The following is an 11,830-nucleotide window of genomic DNA, read 5'->3' on the forward strand; positions in this document are numbered from 1 at the left end:
ACTGCCAGTGACTCAGCTGTTCGGACATCTAGGGGAATTTCATTCCACCTAGAATGGTGCCAGAACAGAGAAGAGTCTCGATGCATGCCTTCCTTGTACCCTGAGAGATGGTGGGACCAGTAGAGCAGTGCTAGAGGATCGGAGGGAGCATGGTGCCGCACGAGGTGTGATAAGAGCTTTGAGATAAGTGGGTGCTGGTCCGTTTTTGGCTTTGTAGGCGAGCATCAGTGTTTTAAATCTGATGCGAGCAGCTACAGGAAGCCAGTGGAGGGAGCGCAGCAATGGGGTGGTGTGGAAAATTTAGGAAGGTTGAAAACATCAAGAAGTGTAAGCAACTTGTGCTAAAATGAAGGAAAGTGGAACGTTTCATGGAGCATTCTATTAAGAGCATGGAAGAAGAACCCAAGATATACATAGCAAAAAGAATTTTCACTGTAGGATTTAGGGTATTCTAGATAAAATGCTTTGTTATAGGCCGATTGGGCTCATCTCTCTTACCTGAGTAGCAGTGTAGTATCAGTTTTAGCAGAGAAGAAGAAGAATAAAGAGAAGAATAAGAAGAAGAACAACAAGAACAATAAAGAGACCATACATGACTTATGAAGTTTTGTGACAATAGCTCAATGCTAGTGGTGTGAAATGCCTGCTGAAGGCTGATTGGCTGAAGGTGGCCATGTGTTTAAAGTAATTCTGCAGTGATTAAAAATCCAGTTACAGATCAGCACATTGATGCAGCACACCAAATTTCAGCAAGATCAGACTTTCTCAGTTTCTGAGAAATAGCTATTTCAACTTAACTCTGCTTGTTTTCAATGGTTATGCTCCAAACTTTGCATATCACCTCTGAATCCTTTGCCATACATGCATTTCATTTTGTGTAATTCTGTGCAAGCATTCATGCACTACAGCTGTTTGAGTAACCCAGCTCCACCCCACTTGGGTTGATTTGGCATTTGGCAGCCATACTGTTTACAAATTTCAACATGTTTCTGATAATTATTAAGTTTTTTTACACTAAATATGTGACACTTTCAAAAGAGTATGTTTTGTATATTATGCAAATTATTGTAAATTGGAGTGGGTGGAGCTAAATTGTTGTTGTTTACTACTTTATTAATCCCACACGGGGCAATTGCATAGGGCATAGGCAGCACATCCCAAACTTCAATTCAAATATAGATAAAACCACACACACACAAAAAAGACATTTTTACACAAATTACAACAGTACAACATGCTTCATAGTAAATTCAACCACAAGTAAGATCTAAAAAAAAAAATAGTGCAGGACAAATTAAGAACCATTAATACTCGTCAATACTCGTTACTACAATTCAGGTTACAAATACGAATAGCTTCTGGCACAATAGTAGACTTATATCGATTGGTCATAAACTTAATACTTCTGAGCCGCCTTCCAGAAGGCATTACCTCAAAATGCTTGTGCAATGGATGCATGTCATCATTCATGATACTCCGAGCTTTCTTTAATATTCATTTAGGAGCCTTAGTGGCATACCAATAATTTTTGAACAAGTCTTAACTATGGTCTGGAGGTGATTCTTATTCTTTAGAGAAAGTGATGAAAACCAACATAAAAATGAAAAACTCAAAACGCTCTCAATAAAAGTATTATAAAAATACACTCGGTATAGGTTTTTGTACACAGAAAGAATTCAATTTCCTTAAAGCAAACATTCTTTGATGAACCTTCTTAATAATAACCTCTGTGTTCTGCTGAAACTTTAAAGTCGTATCAAAAATCTCAACTCTAATCTCAACTCTACGTCATTGCACCATGTAGTAAACTTAAGAAGTGCAAGACTATCATCATCTTTGATAACCTTGATAACAAGGATAGGAAAACTGTATCATCTGCATATTTAACAACATAACAATTATCCTCATAACTTTTACACTCCTTTGTATAGAGGGTTAAAAAGAATTGACGACAATACACACCACTGTGGAATCTCGATAGACGTAGTAAGTGTATCTGACAAAACTCCATTCATCCTAACCCTTTGCTGTCTACTAATTAAAAAATCCAAGATCCATAAAACCAGCCCATGATTGACATTAAACTCATTCACAAGTTTCTTAACTAAGATAATTGGATTTATTGTATTAAATGCTGAGGAAAAGTCAGCAAATAATAGTCTGGCAAATGAGCCCCCATTTTCCAAATGTTGATGAAAGTGTGAAGAAAGAGTTTTGCATCATCCACACCTCTTTTAGTGCGATAAGCAAACTGTAAGGGGTCTAATTTCTCATTGCAAACTTTCATAAGCTGCAACTTAACTCCCCTTTCCAGAGCTTTCATAACTAATGAGGTTAAGGCAATGGGTCGATAATCATTAAAAGAATGTGACTTCTCTCGCTTTGGGATGGGTACTACAATAGAGGCTTTCCATATCCGAGGAACTATGGCTTGATCCAGTGAGACTTGAAACAATGTGTGAAACACCCCACTGAGCTGCTCTGCACAGTGGTTAAGGGTTCTGCCACATATACTATCAGGTCTGGGAGCTTTATTAAAAGGTATAGACTTCAGCTGTTTAATTATATTAGGGAGACACAGTTTCACACGGGCAGAGGGACTCAATGTCTGTTTAAACTCTTCAAGTGCAGCACTTAAATCATGTTTTTCAAAACGCATAAAGAACAAGTTCAAGTCATTGGCTAAGGAGTTCATATCATTTTTATCCATTATACCTGGCCCCTTCTTGGATGTATTTATGTCTGCCATATTTTTGATACCTTGCCAGACAGCCCTCATATCACCTTGAACAAACTTTTCTTCTGTTTTATTTCTATAATTTAATTTAGCACATCTAATAGCTCTTTTAACTTCCTTATTAATATTTTTTTTCTCCTCATTAGTCCCTAATAGGAATACCCTTTTTTTCATATTAAGAATATTTTTAAGCTCTTTGGTTACCCATGGCTTGTTGTTTGGAAATACTGTCGAGCTTTTTGTAGGAATAATAGAATCAACACAAAAATCAATATAACTGGAAACCACCAAAACCTGATCATTCAAATCAGGATTATCATTTAAAAACAAGTCCCAGTCAGTACTCTCAAAGCAATTTTTCAGTTCTTTTATGCTAGAGACAGTCCAGTTCTTTATTCTTTGTATCTTTTCCTCTCTTTCCTCACGCTTTACCACTGGCGTGTAGGTCGAAGCTAAAAGTATTGTATTATGGTCAGCCGTTCCAAGCGGCGGTAAAGGCATCGACAGGAAAAATCCTAACAACAATAAGGTAAATAAAGTGAGTACAAACAGTGAAATGTAACAGTGCTGTTACACTAAATATCAGCACTCTTAGAATGCAGCTTGTCCAAACAAATTAGGGAACTGGACTGCTGTATAATAGCTAATCCATCATGTTAATCAATGTAATGTAAGTAGAAATAGCTAATGTAAGGTACCAACTGAAAATATACTGGTAAATAGCAGTCAACATTTACAGTCAAAACAACTTATTTTTTGAAGAACAAAAATCAATGCTCTCCATGATGTTCATCTAGTTCTAACACCTACAGTGACCAATCTGAGTGGAGGAGTGTGCTCTGTTATGCGCTGGTCATTCTGTTGAAGTTTAAAAGGAGTGACTGGCTAAACTTACCAACCTACTTCAAGTGTTAGCTAAGATCATATAAACAATAGTAAATTGTTATGAAGTTTAGCTAATGTTAGTTGCCTTGGTTTATGCTATCACTTCGTTCACTCGGTTTACTAATTATAATATCATTATGACAATCTAGTTTGGACATCAAAATAAGTAACATAATGGAAAAACCTCAAAGAACTTCATGCTAGAACATCTGTTAGAATAGTTTACAGCAGAATAAGACATGGCTTTACTACAGTAAATAATAAAAAAAAAATATTGGAGGAGATTTTAAGTGAAGGTCAACTGAATTTGTAAAAATTACAGAACACTATTCCCAAAAATAATTTGTGGAGATGTAACTTAAAATGTAAGCGTGGCTCCTTAAAATGTAAGTGTGGCTCCTCGGGCCCAGACAATAAGCGGCCCCATTGCTGAGGGGATCAAATTAAATTTTTATGAAGGCACTATGTCAAATAAATGTGAAAGCTTATGTGATTCAAATTAACACAAGTGTGAGTATAAAGGGAGGGGCTTGCCCTGTATAATCCAGGAGCAATAACTTTTACTTTGAAAATAATCTGATCATTTGAATTGGCTGATTGCACCCTTGTTTTATCTGCTATTGGAAAACAAATTATATAATGTGCCATGCTCTAGACTTAAACCCATTAATTCAGCAAGGTATGTTTAAATTAAAAGCTGATGCAGAGATATAAATTGCACAGTGAAAAAATGAAAAAAAAAAAAAAAAAAACATGTAACTAGAAAATATTAAAAAGGGGTGCCAGCTAAAAGAGTGTACAGAACCGGGCTCCCAGCACAACCAAGTGCCAACATCAGTTATCTGGAAATGAAGAAACCAACCTCGTATTCAGTAACATTAGGACAAAGCTGACCCCTGCAGCTCAGCGGATCCCGCCCAACAACACTGACTGCCCAAGGACATCTGCCAATGTTCTTCAAGGCAATAACTATTTTGGCTTCATTTTTAAACCCCTGTTATGACATCCACCCATATATACAGTCATTGAGCTCTACCCAAATATATGTGTTTTTTTTCACTGGGTCTGCTCAGCTAATCAGAAAGTGAGACAACTTTTTGCTAATACCCATGTTACTTCAACCAATCACAGCAGTATATACGCTCAACAAAACAACAGGTGCCAGGGAGGGATTTCTTCAGCCCATGCTTGGAGTGGAGAAATGTCATGTTAATGTTTCAGATAAATTTAGGAAACTTTTCATGCTTGTGAAATTAAAATGTTTTCTTCACAATTTGGTCTTGCCAATTCCCACCCACTAGCTGACTCTCCACTTGACTCTCACATGACATCTACCAACCAAGAAAGCTGGAGCTAGCATATGCTTCCTCCAAGATACGTACAGCCAACCTCCACATCTTTTCAAACTGCTGCTCATGCAGTGTCACAGGGCAGCATAACACACTCAGAGGAGAGCGCTATCTACCCTATTCTGCAAGCTCACAGATGGCAGCAGTTGGCTAGTGTCACTGTGACTGATAGAGGAGAGAGAGGTATGCCATCCCTCCCAAAGCAAATGGATGTGGTATCGTCGAGATTCAAACTTTTTTATTTTTATTTTACTTTTTTTTTCAGATTGTACACATTCAAGATTATTGTGGTCAGTCAATATCAAGAAAGGATACACTGCTCCCTTTAGACAGTGCCTCTTTTCTTGTAGGGCTGCTTTAAACTCTGAGTTCTACAAAGAAGGGGAGAGAAGGATCTGAGTGTTAAAGGATAGGTGCACTTCTGAATTGGTCTTTCAATGTCTGAAAGGCTGTGTAAGGCCTCCCCAGTCCAATGAAGTGTTCAGGCTTTCTCTTAGGAGGGAAGTCAATGGGGTGGTTATGGAGCTAAAACGGAAGGACATGGTTCACATGTTCCTCTTCTGAGGGTGAGAAAATGAAAATGTCATCACTATAGACAATAAAAAACTGATTCAGGAATTTTTCAAGAACATCATTCACAAATGCTTGAAACACTGAGGGAGCACTGAACAAGCTATAGGATATTACCAAATATCCATAGTGTCCTGGACGCAGTTTCCCATTCATCTGCCTCTCTGAAGTGGAGAGATCCAATTTTGTGAATATCCTGGTACCTCTAACTTGTTCAAGGGCTGATGGAACAAGAGGAAGGGGATACATGTGTTTGACAGTCACTCGATAATCAGACCCCTGTAATCAATAGTCAAAGTCAACGTCAGCTTTACTGTCATTTTTAGCATATCACATGGCAATGGATAAAAAAGAAACATAGTACCTTCAGAAAACTTCCGTGCAACATGTAGTAGACATTGACAAGGACTAAAACACACCAATAAATACGGACAGTAAACACAGACAATAATACCCTAAAGTACACAGAATCACACAAATTTAAGCAAGTCACATAAATAGGAAATATATGAAATGTATATAAAGTGTAGCAGCAGTGAGGAGATGATACATACAGTTTAAAAGAAGTGTAATGTATGAACATTGTATCAGTACTAAGTGAATAAATATATACAGTTATTGCACATAGTAATGTCATAATAATATTGCACTTGTTGAATGAGGTAGAGTCATATTATTGTTCAGTCTTTGGTTGGTAGTTCAGTCTCAGGCCATGGTAGTGTTAAAGTGACGATAATGCAGTCGGTGGTTATGATCACAGTCCTTGGGGGGTGGAGGGGGTGTTCACACTCAGAAGTCTGAGTGCTTGCAGAAAGAAACTGTTCCTGAGTCTGGACATTCTGGCCTGAATACTTCTTAGTCTCTTCCAAGATGGGAGGGGCTTAAACCAGTTGTAGGATGGGTAAGAGGGGTCCTTCCTGATCTAAGCTGCCTTCCTCACACTACTTGTGGTGTAAATGTCCTTAATGCCAGAAAGGTTGATACCAGTGATGCGTTGTGCCATCTTCACGATCCGCTGCAGGGCTTTCCTGTCAGATGCTGAGCAGTTTCCATACCAGACAGTGATACAGCTGGTGAATGCACTCTCAGTGACACATCTGTAGAAACCAGTGAAGAGGGAGGGGGCATGCCAGCTCTCTTCAACCTCCTTAGAAAATAGAGGCACTGTTGGGCCTTCTTTATTAAAGAGGAGGTGTTTAGTGACCTCCAGCGTTTTTTTCCATGAACAAGAAACTGGTGATGGCAGGGTATTTTGATGGCTGAATGTATCCTTAAGCCAAAGCTACTTTCACATAGTCCTCCATTGCTTTGCTTCTAAGAACTGGGAGGGGATATGCTCAGCTACGTGGAGGTGAGGTGGTTCTTAGTTCCCAGTGAGGTGGTAGCTTAGAGGGTTTGGCTTTGCTAAATATCTCAGCCAATTCCAGATATGGAGATAGAATATGCACACCAGTTTTTACCTCAGGGCTCTCTCCCTGTGTAGTGTGACAGGGAAGAGAGAGACAGGCAGATTGACCGTCTTTACTGTATGATAACAACTTACCTTTTCTCCATGAAATGGAGGGATCGTGTGTGGTGATCCAGGGAGAGCCAAGCACTACTTGGTTTTGGGGAGATTTGAAGATCAAGAATGAGATGGTTTCATTGTACAGTGGGGTCCATAAGTATTTGTACAATGACACAATTTTTTGTAATTTTGCCTTAGTACCCACAATGCATTTGAAATGAATCAATCAAGATGTGATTGAAGCGTAGGCTTTCAGCTTTAATTTAAGGGGCTTAACAAAAATGTTGCGTTAACCATTTAGGAATTACAGCCATTTTTACATGGTCTCTCCATTTTCGCAGCCTCAAAAGTAATTGGACAAACTAACAATTATAAATATAAAGATTATTTTTAATACTTGGATGCAAATCCTTTGCAGTCAATGACTGCCTAAAGTCTGGAACCCATGGACATCATCAAATGCAGAGTTTCCTCCCTTGAGATGCTTTGCCAGGCCTTTACTGCAACCGCCTTCAGTTGCTGCTTGTTTGTGGGTCTTTCTGCCTTCAGTTTTGTCTTCAGTAAGTGAAAAGCATGGGAGGAGGTCAGATGTTTTGGGTCATTATCCATCTGTACTGTGAAGAGCCATCATTTTTACAGCATTGGACAGAAGGTGAACAGAAAGTATAGTTGTATACACTTTATAATTCATCTTGCTACTTCTATTAGCAGTCACTTCATCAATAAACACCAGTGACCCAGTTCCATTGGCACCCATACATACCCATGTCATAACACTTTCTCCACCATGTTTGCCAGATGATGTGGTATGCTTTGGATCATGAGCCCTTCTTTTCCTTCTCCATACTCTTCTCTTCCCATCATTGTGGTATGAGTTAATCTTGGTTTCATCTCTCCAAAGAATCTTGTTCCAGAACTGGGCAGGCTTTTTTTTAGATGTTTTCTAAATCATTTGGCCTTTCTGTTCTTGAGTGTTACCAGTGGTTTGCATCTTGAGGTAAACCCTTTGCATTTACATTCATGAAGGCATCTCTCTTGATTGTAGACTTGATTGTGACAATATATGCCTACCTCCTCAACAGTGTTCTTTACTTGACTGGATGTTGTGAAGAGGTTTTTCTTTACCAAGGAAAGAATTCTGTGATCATCCACTTTAGTTGTCTTCCATGGTCTTCCAGGCCTTTTGGTGTCGCTGGGCTTGTCAGTGCATTCCTTCTGTGAATTGAATGTGTGCAGAAAAGCGTGGTGCAAATAAACATGAGCCATTTGTGTCCTGCTTTCACTCACTGTATATTATTGCTGATAATATAATTTTTCTTAATGGAAAATGTTGTATTATCTTAGATAACTGCAAATTAGAAGCAGTTTCACTAGTGGGCTCAGACTTTTCTATAGAAGACTCACATGTCTTCTGCAGGCCCCAACCCATATATTTGACACTTGGATGAAATTATCTACTGCAGTAATGATCAATATTATAAAATATTATAAGAATAAAAACCATATTGTTTTTATCAGTCGACTAGGTCTATGTTAAATATAACAGAATCAGAAATGCACAAGATGTGCAAAGATTTGTATACACAGATCTGTGGGGGGAAAAAACACATAGAAGTCTTGATTACCATATTCTCACTAAATATAACTGGCCTTTAAATGGATGACTTATAGAAAGACACACCAAATACACCCACTATCCATTAGTCGGCCTATGTTGTTGTGGTGAGTCATGCAGTTGGTTTCTATTTTTAGACTAAAGTGGCACGTTAATTGCTCTGGTAGGGTTGTAATGAGCAGGGCGTGGTTTACTCATTGTGTGATTGGCGTGTGTATATATTCTGGGGCTTGGGGCACTGCCGGTGTGCGCCATAGCTTGGGGACCACCCACTTCCGGTATCGCTCATGGCTCCCGCTGCGTTGATGGTATGTGCTGCTTGGCTACTAGGTTAATGCTGACTGGAATAGTTTATGCTCTTGATTTGTATTACTTTCTTAGTTAATAGTTTTTGTTTTGTAGGATTAATGGTGGCTGTGTGGTCTGTCTGCTGTTTTCCCCTCGGATTGGCAATTTAACGTGTTGGAAAATCTTTGGCCTCCAGGTGCGTATTTTAAGAATACCAACCATATCGGCAAAATGACGGTAGGTGTATGGGTCACTTAATGTTAACGTAGTGCACCGTAAAATGTTTCTTTCTTTTTTTAGGTAGAGCTGCCCATATTTGAAGATTGGTTTTCCGGATATTTAATCAGGATTGCAGGGTGGTATCCAGTGGTGCTGCTGTTTTGCTCCGCGCTGGTTTTGCTCCGTTTGCTTCCGGTGTGACGCGAACTGTGCTACCTCATGGGGCTTCTTGTGCGACGTGGGTTGTGTCGTGCCGTGTGTGTGTGACATTGTACCGCATCGTTTCGCATGGAATTGGTAGATTTTGATCTTTTGTGACTTTATGTCCAGGCTTGTAAACCCGTCTTCCAATATTTTGAGTCCCATAAGGAGGGTTTTTGTGAAAGTTGGGTCACCTGGGTATTTTTATTGAAACTGTATTGTTTTCTTCCTTTTTTTGTGGGGTTAACGATTGTTTCATTGATTCTGTCTTGTTTCTGAATGTTTTGATGGTATTTTTGGTGTATGATAAATTTTCTCTTTGTCCTGTGTTTTAGGAGTCAAGCCCCCAGGGCAGGCTATAGGCTGTCCCTCCTGCATGGTGGTGGTGTTTCCGTCACAGCGTGCTGTGTGGTTGTGCGTGATTTCACCGGTGTGCTGTGTGAGTGGGCCGTGTGTCTTGGTGGAGGTACCGATTCTTATATAAAGTCAAGGAGCTGAAGTTGGTTTATCTGCCCTGGGTTGACTTTGACCCCTTGTCTAGTGTGGTTTGTGTGTTTAATTGTGAATGTGGGACCATGATATTGGGGGATAGTTCCCTCTATTTTAACGGAGTTGTGTGATTTTTGTCTTGGCTATTTTAATTGAATAAATATCTTTTTTGTTTTATGTGATTTTTTACATTGTCAATAAAGTATTAAAGTTTCATCTCTGCATTCATTCTTCTGTTTCCTACCCTGGAACAACGAACCTGTGTTCCTTTTGATGGTATAATGATGGTTCCCTGTGCCTAACAGGGTGGCATAGTCAGTGTAATTGTTTTACTAAATTTGTATTTCTGGTTAGCCTGTTCCACCATAATTCCACACCATTTGGTGTGACTGGCTCTAGTGATCAGAAAAAGCTATCACTGCTTAGTCCACTTTGCCACATTGTCATGCTAACAATTATGTCTTTCCTATTCAGTCAAAGAAAAAGCTAAAATTCAATTAATCATGAATCCTTTAGGTTAAACCCTCTTAATCCTAGGAGTAGTTACAGTATGTTTGCCTTTTTAGAATGGTTTCTTTGTAAAAAAAAATAAATAAATATATATAATAAAAAATATTAGAATTTTGAAAAAAATTAAAAAGCCACCTTTGGTCTCTTTCCAAAAAGGTTTTTTCTAAAAAAAAAAAATTATATTTATTATATATATATATATATATATATATAGTGTTGAAAAATAAATGTAAAAAGCCTTAGTTGCTTAGTTTGCTTTGTATTATTTACTATTAAAGAGATTGAATAAAGAGAAGGACTGAATAAAGACGAGTCTTAATAAAGACTAGTTAATAATTAAGACTAGCTGTGGCCTCCAACATAGGTACCATCAAAAATGTGTACAAAAAAATTAATTAATGATTAATTACTGTGAATTTGGGTTTATTGGTTTACTGTTAACTGGGACAGCATTGATCTTCTGGCCTGATAATAACCCCAAAACTTATTTTACTCAGCGCTTGTAGTGAAACTGCCAAATAGAACTAACATGACTTAATTCATAAGACAACATATAAGGGGGTGTGGTAAGCATCAAGCAGAAAGTTGACTCCAAAATCTTGAGTTACATATGTTTTTACCAGTTTTCACCCAAAACTAATTTTGTCCCCAATTATATCATCTGGCAATTCCCTCCCACTAGCCAGCTCTTCTCTATACAACAGCTACTAACCGGGTAGGGTGAAGGCTAACATTTGCTTGCTCCAAGACACATGAAGCCAGCCCGCTGCATCTTTTCAAACTGTTGCTCATGCTGCATCACAGGGCAGCATAATACACTGAAAGGTAAGCACTATCAGCCCTCTTCTGTGTACATGAGCTGAGATGCCCACAAGGGCTAGTGTTGCTGTGGCATTGTCTGGCTATTTTTTTTTATAAAGTTGTCATGACTAATACTTATGATGCATATATGCACAAGATGTACTAATACAACATAATATGCATAACATAAAGTATTAGTGGTGGTTTCTAGTGTGATTTGTACTTAACCTGTTCTCACAAAAGAATTTTAGAAAAGATTGGTGATGAATTTGGATTAGGAACACTATACTAATATTGGGTAGGGCCCCCAGTCCATCCAAACATGATAATGAGTTCAGTGTTCTTCTGTGGCCTTCCCAGTCACTGGATCTGAATCCAATAGAACACCTTTGGGATGTAGTAGAACAGGAGCTTTGCACGGATTCCACAAGACATTGGAAACATTCCTTTGAGAATATGGTACATTTTGACCTGATTGAATCACGCAATTCCTGCAGATTTTTCAGGTGCAGTTTCATGCTGCAAAGCTCCTGTTCTACTACATCCCAAAGGTGTTCTATTGGATTCAGATCCAGTGACTGGGAAGGCCACAGAAGAACACTGAACTCATTATCATGTTCATGAAACCAGTTTGAGATGACTTTTGCTTTGTGACATGA

General features: G+C 38.6%; 1 long non-coding RNA gene across 1 annotated transcript; it reads left to right on the plus strand.

The window, feature by feature from the left end:
- Positions 1-8,919: 8,919 nt before the first annotated feature.
- LOC113539732 (uncharacterized) lies at positions 8,920-10,210 on the plus strand. The gene is made up of 3 exons (XR_003403966.3): positions 8,920-8,971; positions 9,066-9,147; positions 9,252-10,210. It is a non-coding gene; the product is annotated as an uncharacterized LOC113539732 (long non-coding RNA).
- Positions 10,211-11,830: the final 1,620 nt, after the last annotated feature.

Source organism: Pangasianodon hypophthalmus, chromosome 20, assembly GCF_027358585.1.
Source record: "Pangasianodon hypophthalmus isolate fPanHyp1 chromosome 20, fPanHyp1.pri, whole genome shotgun sequence".
In the NCBI taxonomy this organism is placed as follows: Eukaryota; Metazoa; Chordata; class Actinopteri; order Siluriformes; family Pangasiidae; genus Pangasianodon; species Pangasianodon hypophthalmus.